General features: G+C 42.9%; 1 non-coding gene across 1 annotated transcript; it reads right to left on the bottom strand.

Annotated features, from left to right (window-relative positions):
• Nucleotides 1-9,106: 9,106 nt before the first annotated feature.
• Nucleotides 9,107-9,180, bottom strand: TRNAI-AAU (transfer RNA isoleucine (anticodon AAU)). Its single transcript has one exon. It is a non-coding gene; the product is annotated as a tRNA-Ile (tRNA).
• Nucleotides 9,181-11,920: the final 2,740 nt, after the last annotated feature.

Raw genomic sequence — 11,920 nt, 5'->3', positions numbered from 1 at the left:
TTCCCCCTTCCCTCCCCTCCTCAAGAAGGATCTTCTGTAGTCCCATTAATATTCTATTCCTTGAAATATTACATATGTAAGAAAGATGGATGTTACATAGTCACTTTTCTGTAATGGTTACTCCTTTACTGGGGGGGGAGGAATCCAGTCTGGAGGAAAGTTACCTCATTCTTAAATTTTGTCTTAGAATATATAGGCAACATTATCATTTGAACTACACCTACAACATATGAGGAATTTCTAAAAACCATACAGATGTAAATGTTTTTCCCCCCTCTTCAGATGTTATAAGTAGAAAATAATTCTCTCTTCTGCTATTTCTAGCATAAAGCCTTTCAGAACCAATGTCAGTTGGAAAGAACTGTAAACCAGCCACAGACAAAACATACAGCAGCTAGCAACTGCCTTGGGAGACTGATAATACAAGACTTTCCACTTCAGAATCCCTCAGGTTTGAACCTGCCCCAGGTACGGGATACACTTCAATGAAACAGAACAGTTGTAACACATTTCAACATGGAAGAAAAGAAGATAGGAAAGAAAACAGTTGATCTACACAGAAGTAACAGCTACAATGCCTGCATAGTTGGACAGAATCAATGTCAGAGTTTAAAAGTTTAATACAAAGAATTCAAAGTTAACATTTTGGCATTCAAGTAAGTATTCATCTTCGCAAACCAAAGTATCTCCCACAGTAAAGGATTATAGGTGTACACTTGAGGAAAGCCTAGGTTTAAGGAGTGAATTGGTAGGGCCAGGCAACAGGAGGCCAAAGTGCTCAGGTAAGAATTCATAAAGAGATATGAAATCCTAGGAGCCCAGGATGACTTAGATTCAGAAGCAAAAAAAAAAAAGAAAAGTGAAAATATCACAGTACAAAATATGAGTAAACATAGATACCTACACAGCTGCCTTTTTGAAAGGGCAGTGATTCAAAGGTAGTCCCAGAACAGGTACTGGACTCTTAACATGCAACTTAGCCAGCATATCTTAGTGGTAGTACAGGTATTGGAAGCACTACCATACACGTAGTTCAGCAACTATACAGAGAACAATCCTGGGCTGAAGATTCATGTGTTTCAGAGAGAAGAAAAACTGGTACAATGCACCATAGAAATTCCAGACCCAAATCTTAAGAGAAGAAACAAGGGGAATATAAACCACTACTGCTCACCCACACAGTCTAACCTCTAATTGGAATTAGAGGCTTCTCTGATTCACAGGTACATCTGATTCAAGTCATGGTAAAAGTTTTGTAAAACAAGGAGTGACTGTACAGCACCACAGTGTAGACCCTTATCTACGTGGGAACCTGGAACTACACCATTTTGTCCTTCGAAGTTCCAGGAGGCTGTTTCTGCTTGCACTAGGAGCCCAGAAGAAATATACCATTACTGAGAATTAAGCCTCCTAGTGATTAAAATTGAATAGCTAGAGATCAAGACAATTTTAATGTCATATCTAGTTATGTACAGTAATTATATAGGATAACAGTAGTAATTCCCTCCTAGTATGATAGATATGCTTAACTTTTTTTTAGTGTGAGATGCCAAGTCTCTTTTTCAGCAGTACCATAGCTCATGGCCATGGGTGCCTACTTAAGTCACCAAATGAAGTTTGACAGCACTGACCTAGATCTCAATGTCAGGAAAGGGTTTACAAATTAGAACTAGAATCTAGCAGGCTTGACTAATAGGCTGGAGAGATCAATGTTGATCAGAACATGATTTCAGCTGTCAAATATGTACACCTAACTACACTCAAGTAGGGTTCCGCAATTCAAGGCATATGTCAGCAAGTGTGTCAGCGACATTACACATGCTGGAAGAGGCACTACATACGTATTAAGGCAACTGTAAACAGAGAAGACAAGTACCATACTGGGATTGAAGATTCCTGTGTTTCAGACTGAAAAAGAACATTAGTACAAGCTACAGGAGATCAAGTATTTCAAAACCATAAAATCGAGAGAAAGTAATTGTGTAAGATTATACAAGATCTGTGAGAAATAGGGTGAGGCTAAGCAATTGCAAAGTGTGCAGATAATTCAAGTGCAGTTAAAGACCATTCTAAAGTGATTAGACTGGAAGTCAATACTTCTGAGAAAGAATTCAAGTCAACCTACAGGTGAAGAAAAACATATCTTGCTTCACAGTAAGGCTGCTTCCATCAACACCTACATGTGACCCAAAAATCTTGTAATATTTAGACATCTAATAATTTTATAAATACCACTAATCTAAAAGGCCAGAAATATCCTTTCATTCAAACATTACATGCTGCTGGAGAATAGAACCAACCAGGAATTTCAGTCAAAAAACATGGTTTTAAAAATGCATGTTTATTGAAATATCCCTAGTGTAAATAAAATTTCCATCTCATATTAGGGAAACATATACAAGCATCTCAACAGTTTAAAACTTTGGACAGAGTGATTTTTCACTAGATATTTCAGTTTATCTATTAAAAGAGTCCAAATCAAAACAGATTGGCCTGAGCTAAATTTGGGCTTTGAGTGTGATTCCCCTTAAGATCAACAATTTGCTCTGACTCAGGACAGGAAAAATTCCAAATATCCAAAGGTAACATGGGGAAATCGGAGCAATTCTGTACTGTCAAAAAGAGTGCATTTCCACTGACTGAAATATATTTAGATTTTTTCTAGTGTTAAGATTTTCCTTGTTGGTATTTTTGGCTTCAAGGGAAATTTAGAGCATGAAGCCTTGGACAGGACTGTCTCTCCAGAAAAGTCAGAAGAAAACTCAACTAGGTAAAGAGGTTGGCATCTCACTTATAGAAATTTAATGACTTTAGAAGTTCCTGGGAGTTGTGTCTTAGTAGAATTTTACACCTTCCCTCTTCCACCCCCCCCCCCCCCCCCCCCCGAGCTTTCCTGGAGCTTGCCTAGGTTTATACATTTCTGATCTCCTGGTAGTTTTATGGCTCTTGGTGCAGCTCAAGTGCAGGACACCATTACACAACATCGCAAGGGAGAATGAAAAGTCCCTGAGGCTTCTGGCTAATCTCCCTGGCCAGGCAGAACTGCTCTGAACAATGCATTTAAGACACCACTGCCACCACCCCCAGTCAGTAGCTGGGGAAAAATAAAATATTTTTCCATCATGCTTCCACTTAGATGAGTGCAGGGATACAGCAAGAGTTTTATATGCAGTGAGCAGAAGAACCATAAGAACAGCCGATGCTGTTCTGGGTTCCTGCCACACTCTGTTGACCTTCCCTCCCTTACTAATTATAATCATGACATTACCCTCAACTTTCTCACCAACTGGCAGGCAATTACCCAAATCTACAATTGGTTTTGCCTTCGATTGTGGAGGAGGAAATAAAAATGCAACTGTAGTCAGAAAACAAAACTGGCCTAGAAGAGGAGGCATATTCTCATTCTACAAAGCTCATCCATGTACTTTTGAAAGTCTCGCTGAACTGCAGACAAAACTGAAGTCCCATTTTTTTCTTGCAGAGACAAAACCTCCATCAAAGAGCAAAATGGATTCTATCCAGCATCTAGCATTAGCAAGACTGCCAGATATGACAAGAAGTAACTGGACAATCATTTACGTTGGTGATTTACACAATATAACTTTGCTTTTTAGAACCAGCTGATATTAGCAAGGTGGAAGGAGGGGAAAAAGGCATCATGTGAGCTAGGAACATAATCCAAGAGCTGAAGAGAATGCCTGTTGGGGTTCTCTAGTTATTTGTCTCTATGTAGTCACACTTTCCTCATTAAAAAAATAAAACATCAAACCAGTAAGCTTGACTTCAAGCAGCTTGTTCTCAGAGTAGCTATCCAAAAGGAGGCAAATTAAGGTGGAAAGTTGTATGCAGGCAGTGGAACCTCCTTCTTATCCTTGTTACCCACAAAGTGCCAGAGTTACCATACCTCAGATTCATTCCTTAAAAAGAAAATATTTTCATAAATACTCTTGAAGACAGACCCTGGTCAGTGTATCCACCAAAATATACCATAAAAATGTTTTCTCTATCTGCTGCCTCAACATCAGTTGCTTAGAGCCTCAACTGCTTAAAAGAAAACTTGCCCTTTACATTGCTGGCAGAATTATTGCAAATCTATCTGTTAGAGAACAAATCTGGAGAAGAGCAGAAGTATATACACATGAAAGGAGAAAATCCAATTTCCTCATTAAAACCAATGTTAGGCAGAAATTACCACTTTAAAAGTTTCTGTCACCATAGGGAAGTCTCAGCATGCTTTCTGTCTAGTAGAAAGAAATATATACTTTAAACAGATTCCAATGACTAATTTTTTTTATTTATTTCTTTTTAAGTCATCACCAGACCAGCTACTGTCTTCGCTGGTCTTCATCCACCGCTAGAAAGTGTGCAGATGAGCGCAACAGGTTGTTATCTACAGCTAAGATACAGTAAGGTAACTACCTCTTTTTGTACAGATAGATTCTGTAGCACTTCTCTGTGGATTTTCAAGAGTGATTCCTAATTAGAATAAGGATTTTTCCCTTTTTGTACAGATGGGGACAGACAGACATGAAGAATTGAAGGCCTAGGCATGGAGTCAATCAGAATTGAGAACCTGTATATACATTTGTCCTTTAATTCTTAGTGAGATACACAGCCCATGCTGCCTTGGTTTTGCTGAAATGAAATACTTGGTGGCAAAATACAGAATTATATTTGTTTTGCTTCTATTCAGTTTTTCAATTTGTATATATAAGGCTAAAACCAGAAGAGTCATACTTAAGTAGGATGCAGGAAGATTTTCTCCTTTAAAAAGTTTTAATAATTCAAGAGCAGAGTACACCATCAAAAAGCTGTTCTTGCTGAAAGCGGTGATAGCATATATTAACAAGTTAGTGAAACTTCACTGGGAATATGAGAGTTATCTGTGCCTTTCCTCTATGTGTCGAATAAATTGTTCCTTGAACCGTATTTTCTTCAGTTCTCCCATTCAACCTGTCCCACTCCCTGGCCTTCAGGAGAATTCTCCTCAAAGCCAACACAAAGAAATGGAAAACCCACTGTAGCCAAAAAGAAAGTGGCTTTCAAGCACAACTGGGAAGACATGACAGTGACACCTATATTTGTGACTTTGGAATCACCAGATATTTTGATCCCCTCTAGCTGAGGAAGAAAGCCACAGAAACTAAAAAGTCCTTTTTATGCCTAGTTTCGGACCCTCAGTGAAACCTCTGCTGTGCTTTGCAGACTGAACCACTTCTCAGTGTTCACTGTGAACTCACTGTGAACACTGTCTCTTCAGGAACATGGGAAGGCACAATCAACCTCGGTCTTACCAAATATTAGGGACTTGTCATTTGCTGTCCCCATCTGGGACAGCACAACATTTTTTCCACACAAGTGTGAGGATGCCAAACTCCAGACTACCCCCGTTTCCCTTCACTGTAACTTATGTTATTGGTTGATGATGAAAATGACATAGCATAATATATTCCTATTATTTATCTTTAAAACTCTATTCCTCTTCATCTCCAAAAGTAAGAAAATTCACACCCAGACTTTAACATATTTCCTTTTAAGCTTTAAGAGAATACCACCAAAGGTTGTTATCTCTAGCTTCCTTTCCCTGTGAACCAGTGACTAGATACTGATTAAAACAAACACTTTTTGTACCTCACCACAAGGAAAGAAGTCTTACACAGAATTGGTGTAGAGCTATAGCTACTCCTGCTAATCTAGTGAGATCAGTTTATTTATTCGTTGTGAAACAAGCACAAACACGTACCAGGAGCCAGGTATTTTCACACTTATTTTCTACCTGGTTCTATATGGTATGTGTCTAAACGAGAATTTGGTGACCTCCACGTGGCCCTGTTGTACTATGGGCACTGCCAGTGAACTCTTCCACAATGAAAAGAGGACTGATTGCCTATTTAAACTTAGTAACTCTACAGGCAGGCATTAGTTCAAAGCCATGGATGAAATTGCCAGATGCTTTGTTTGCAAAGTTACTTAACCCTTTTATACAGTATCTCAAGAGCAAAGATTTGATTTCTGTTCAAGCCCAGCCCACCACACTTTCTTGGGGTTTAAGACATTACTCAGATTTGCTTATACTTCATTTTAGTGATTGCTTTCTAAGAACATACAAGTTTGAAGAAAATATTTCTCCAGCTTCAGCAGTAAGTATAGCTACCCCATTCTGATGTGAACCGCAGGACAAAAAAAATCAGGGTCCTTGTTATTTGAGTTGTGAAAAAAAAACCAAACCTGGAAGCCAGCATCCCTTTCGTGCAGTCCCCTTTCCTGAATAACCCCTGTTTCTGAGACACTAGAACAGGGGCTGGTTGTTGGGCTTTCGCTTACAGCTCCCAGCTTCTCTTAGCCAGACCCTGGACTCAGCAGCACTGGGCTGCCAGGGCTCATTCAGCCACATTCTTGGCTGACAGCTCCTTCCTGGGTCTGTTTCTATGGCATTTTCTCATCCCCCTCCCACCTGCATCTCTGCTCGCAACAACATTAAATGAAAACCTTTGTTTGGGGTTGTGAGACTCGGGCTTTCTGATGGAACTGCGATTTTTTTTCTAGTACATGGAAGGTAAACACTCCACTCAATTTTTAGCAGAGATTAAGCTTTATCTACGATAACAGCATTAACGCTTACACTTAGTTGCACACAAATTAATCTAAAGAAAAACCCCTTCCCACCACATCCTGCCTTTGATTTCAATAATGTTTCTGCATTGTATCTGCATTACTCTGTTGATCCACCAGATGAATCCTTACCACTTGGATTTTCACCATAATTAAGACACCTGATGGAAAACTGAGTGAACAAAGCACCCTGATGGCAAGACACTTACATGCTCTAGTAATAAACAATATAAGAAATTATAAAATTAACCTGTGATATGCCTAGAAGATAAAATGCTTCCATACATTACTGAAGGTATGAATATACATCTACCAAATTGAATACAGCATGAACCCACTTTCTGGCTAGCTTCAACTATTTGAACTTAAGTGCCCTCCTAGTAGTATTTCATGCTTCAAAGAAAAATGCAGTCATTTCAGTGAAGAGTATGAAACTGATTAGCTTATTTGGTCTTGGTAACTCTAAAGTGCAATAGTTAAAATGTGAAACAGTAACAGAAGGAAGAGATTTAGCTAGACAGATTAGAAGGTTCCTCCTCCGCTAACAGTGTTCAGCATTGTCACGGGCAATAAGACAGGTTCGTCCTTTCCATCGTTGTCCACTGTGGGCAGCAGAGCTGTGCTTCACACCACGCTTTTCAGGCACACAGCAACCAATACCCGTTCCAGCCTTGATGTTATGCAATCCGATTACAAGTTAAATCAAACACCAAAGAGTAACCCCAGAATATGCCCCAGCATCTGCCACTGCAGACCATTCAGAAAGGAAATTCCTCTGCTGTCCTCATGAGAACATTATTCCACTATATAGGTTGGTTTGATTAATCTTTTATTCTCTAACTAGTTTTGAGGTTGAAGAATGGGCTCTGGAATGACTCCCCTAGGGACAATGGCTGACCCTAACAATCTCACAACCATCTGCTGAAATTAAATTTACGGAAAATATGCCCATACAAGCCTGGCTGCCAAAAACCCCACACTGAATATAAGCAATTGAAACCAAACTGAAAGAGGGGCCAAGGAGCCATTGCATCACCTTGGTTTATAGCAAGGACTTTGCTATACAACGACATAGCTGCAATAAAATTCTGATTCCTAATGTGGGAAACATAAAACAAAGCAATATTATTCCTAGATTTTTTTTTTCTCTGAAACAAAACACCATGCTGTTTCTCCTTTCGTTTCATTTAAAATGGATGTCATTATATGCAGTGGAGTCCTGACCACTCTAACTGGACCCAACGGAATTGAGGAGGATCATTGAGTGGAGTTGCAGGACAGAAGGTCATCAAACCAGCACCACATTACTCCCCCTTGACATCTGATGGAGTCATGACAGCAGTTTGGATGCTAGATAACATGAATATTCATCTGTATGATTTAAAAATTACATTGTGACTTTGGAGTGACACTTCTCATGTGCCCTCGTTGTAACTTAGTGACACTGTGGGGAAGATGGAATGTCAAAACTCTGACTTTGTCATGAGTGTCACCTGCTTTTCTTCCTTCATTTTTTCTTTTTTATTACCACCACCTATTTTGAACAAACACTGCAGTTGCAAGAAGCCTTAAGCAACAGGCCTGGAGAGCGAAGGAGGATATTAGCAAATTTGTGAAAGAAATCAATAGAATGCTGCTAACTCAAGACATTTTTCCAAAGTAGCTGTGGCTTGTCTGTATGCAGCTCCAATGATGAAACCACTGGTTTCTGCAAGGAAAACATTTGCCTCCTCTGGAAAAAAATCCCATTTCAGTTCAGAGGTAGAAAGGACAAAAATAATAACTGTCTTAAGGTTCTAAGTGAAGTTTCTTAGAGACAGGCCAGTTGAGCCAGCAGGGATCCATCTCAGCCGCTCTTGCGGACATGCTACTCTATTAGAGCATCTCAGTTTGGCCTGGATTTTTTTCTTTAATAAATAGTACATAAATAAAAATTAAGGCTCAGATTGCAGTGTGTGTATCATATCTGGATATCTCCTATACGGAGTTCAGAACATTCTCTGAAAAATCAGGCTGTCAAGGGAGATCTGCTTGTCCTCCTGCTCCAAAGGAAGAAAAAGAAATAAAACTCTCCCACTTCAGCATCACTAGTTCCAGCCTCTGACGATAGAGAGCTATCAAACAGTTATACTCCTGCAATGAGCTAAAGACCTGATGTGCAATATTAGTTATGGGTGATTATGAGAGGAAAGTGAGGACCATCTCAAATCCCGCAAGCTTTCCTCCGGCCCGATGCTAACCGGCAGAGGCACACGATGCTCTGAAGCCAGAGGTATTGACTACACGGGAAAGACAGACGTACCGTTCCCCCGAGTGTACTTCCTACCTACGTATTTCTTTTTCTTATCGCATTTCCCACTACTTCACTTTCTCTTCCCAGCTCGCACGGCCCTTTCTCTTGCTGTTCATCCCTGGGTGCTTCGCTTTCACTTTCGCCCCTCCCAGCGCGGCCCTGCCCGCCCGCAGCTCCCCGGCTCGAGGCGGGCAAAAGCACTGGCCCGTACGGGGATCGAACCCGCGACCTTGGCGTTATTAGCACCACGCTCTAACCAACTGAGCTAACCGGCCCGCTGGCGACCCGGTTTCCAGGAAGCGGCACATCACGCCTGGCGGCGCGGGGGGGCCCACGCCGCTCTGCCCCGGCCGCTCCCCGCGGGACGGGTGCCGCTTGCTCGGGGTTCGCTCCCCGCGGCGCAGGCTACGCTTCCTTACAGCTGCCCCCAGGGCCCTGCGCGACAGGGGACGCTTCCGCTGCCTGGGACAGGGACAACAAGCACAAAACTTTTTCCCAGGGAGGACACAGAGACAACAGGGCTGGCTGCAGGGCGAGGGCGTGCAGGCTCCATCCCTGGAGGTTTTCCAGACACCTGAGGCCAAGCCCTGAGCAGCCTCCAGGCCTGCCCTCACAGCCGATGCTGCTCTGAGCACGGGGGTTTGGGCAAGACCCCTCCCAGGGTCCCCTCCTGCCTGAGTTTTCCCATGGTCTGAGCAAAACTCCGCACAGGCTGCAGCAGGACTGGGTGGGAGAGCAGGCCCGTAGTCTGTCCTCTGACGAACCAGGGACCAGGCAGGGATGACCAGAATCTTCTGAAACTGAGCCAGCGGTGGAGTTGAACGAAACTGAGCCTGGAAGCACTTGCCTTCCCTGGAAGGGTACGGCAACACAGGGAAGAGTTATTCACAATCCCTTTTTATCCCTATTTTGTTCTCCATCCTTTGGTGCTCCATTTGCACTTTTGCCACCTCTCACAGTTGCTTTGCTTTCCCCCAGCTCATCTCTACATCCCTGGATGGGCCCTGGAGCCCAGCTTAAGCCAATTGCCTGGACACCACTCTTGCCACCTCCCTTCTCTTCAGCACAATCCCCCACCAGCTCTTCCCTCACCTCCAGCACTATCTCCCCCATCTTGCCAGCCAGGCTTTTTCCCCAGGCACACACCATGCCTGAGGAACACCTTCCCCACACCCTTCCCTTGCTTCCTAGTCACAATTTCCAGCCCAATTTCTCTACATCCTCCCCCACAGTGGGGCAGGGAATGGGGGTTGTGGTCAGTTCATCACATGTTGTTTCTGCCGCTCCTTCCTCCTCCGGGGCAGGACTCCTCACTCGTCCTCTGCTCCAGCATGGGGTCCCTCCCATGGGAGACAATCCTCCACAAACTGCTCCAGCGTGGGTCCCTTCCACAGCATGCAGTCCTTCAGGCACAGACTGCTCTAGCATGGGTCCCCCACGGGGTCACAAGTCCGGCCAGAAAACCTGCTCCGTGGGCTCCTCTCTCCACAGATCCGCAGGTCCTGCCAGGAGCCTGCTCCAGCACGGGCTTCCCATGGGGTCACAGCCTCCTTCGGGCACCCATCTGCTCCGGCGTGGGGTCCTCCACAGGCTGCAGGTGGAGATCTGCTCCACTGTGGATGTCCATGGCTTGCAGGGGGACAGCCTGCCTCACCAGGGTCTTCCCCACGGGCTGCAGGGGAATCTCTGCTCCGGCACCTGGAGCATCTCCTCTCCCTCCTTCTGCACTGACCTTGGTGTCTGCAGAGTTGTTTCTATCTCATTCTCACTCCTCTCTTTGGCTGCAGTTTGTTGCACTTTTTTTTTCCTTTTCTTAAATATTATCAGAGGCACTACCACCATCACCGATTGGCTCGGCCTTGGCCAGCAGCTGCAGTCCCAACAGCTATGCCTCAATGCGTTGTCTACAGAGGAAAGCTATGTTTTCCTCAGACCCAGTGTTGTTCAGGGTTACGAAGATGTATTCCTACCTCTGTGCCCAAGCAAATAATTTCTTTTCCTTTTTACTGGCAATAAATTGCCAAGTTATAACTATATCAACTTCCCACACACACTGTGCTCCAGCCTGTCTTATATATTACATGCTGCCACAGGCCCTGCCATCGTGAACCCTGCCTGTGTATGAAAGCAAGACCATCTTCCAGAAGAAGCAAGATATTTAAGCAGAAAGTGGAACAGAGCACATTCATGGGTTTCCTTCTGCCTCCACCCCTTCCCAGCTGCCTTCACTACAGGATACATTAAGATCTTATTTCACATCAGCCACAGTAAGGCATCTGACAAAGTGATCTTCAGTCACTGCTCACTACCCAGCCCAAAATGCATCTGAACTGGCAATTTAACAACAAAGTATAGCTTTAGACATTCCACAGCCATGTCCTGTTTGTTCTAATCTCTCATCAATTCAGAATTGACAACTAGGGAAAAAATTTATTAGCCGCCCAAATAAAAGGGTACAGAGAGCTAATGTTATCAGCCTGAACACTACCTAGGGATTTATTAATAAGCTTGCCATTGAAATCTCACTCATAAAAATGCTAATGCAAGTTATTTGCATATGTCTGAGCATCAAAACAGAATAAAGACCCATAATGTTATATTTAATAAAATTATTATTACCCCAATCATAAAGTAAACCTTTGGTGGTCATAAAATTTGTGTTGAAGTGTAGCATGTATATGCCTTCTATATTTATAGCATTTTTTAATAATAGCTACTGTGAGTTTTGAATAAAACAGTCAAGAGGACCATTCTTGTCCAGCCCTTACCAGTGTTTTGAACTAGAAATCTGCAGATTCAAGAATCACAGCTATAAACAAGACATTATATCCAGCGTAACCACCACAGTAAGTTCCTGGTACAGCAGCAGCAAGTGTCATGCTTTGAACAGCTTCTCTGTGTTGGCCAGCAACAGATGAGGACAACTCGAGAGTCCCAGGAAGAAGAAAAATCCTTTCCCTTCAACCATCTAACATGAACCACCACCACGAAAGCTGGTCTTGCAACATCTGCGTG

This window comes from Accipiter gentilis, chromosome 21 (assembly GCF_929443795.1).
Source record: "Accipiter gentilis chromosome 21, bAccGen1.1, whole genome shotgun sequence".
NCBI classification, from domain to species: domain Eukaryota; kingdom Metazoa; phylum Chordata; class Aves; order Accipitriformes; family Accipitridae; genus Astur; species Astur gentilis.
This window is presented reverse-complemented; position numbering and strand designations above follow the sequence as displayed.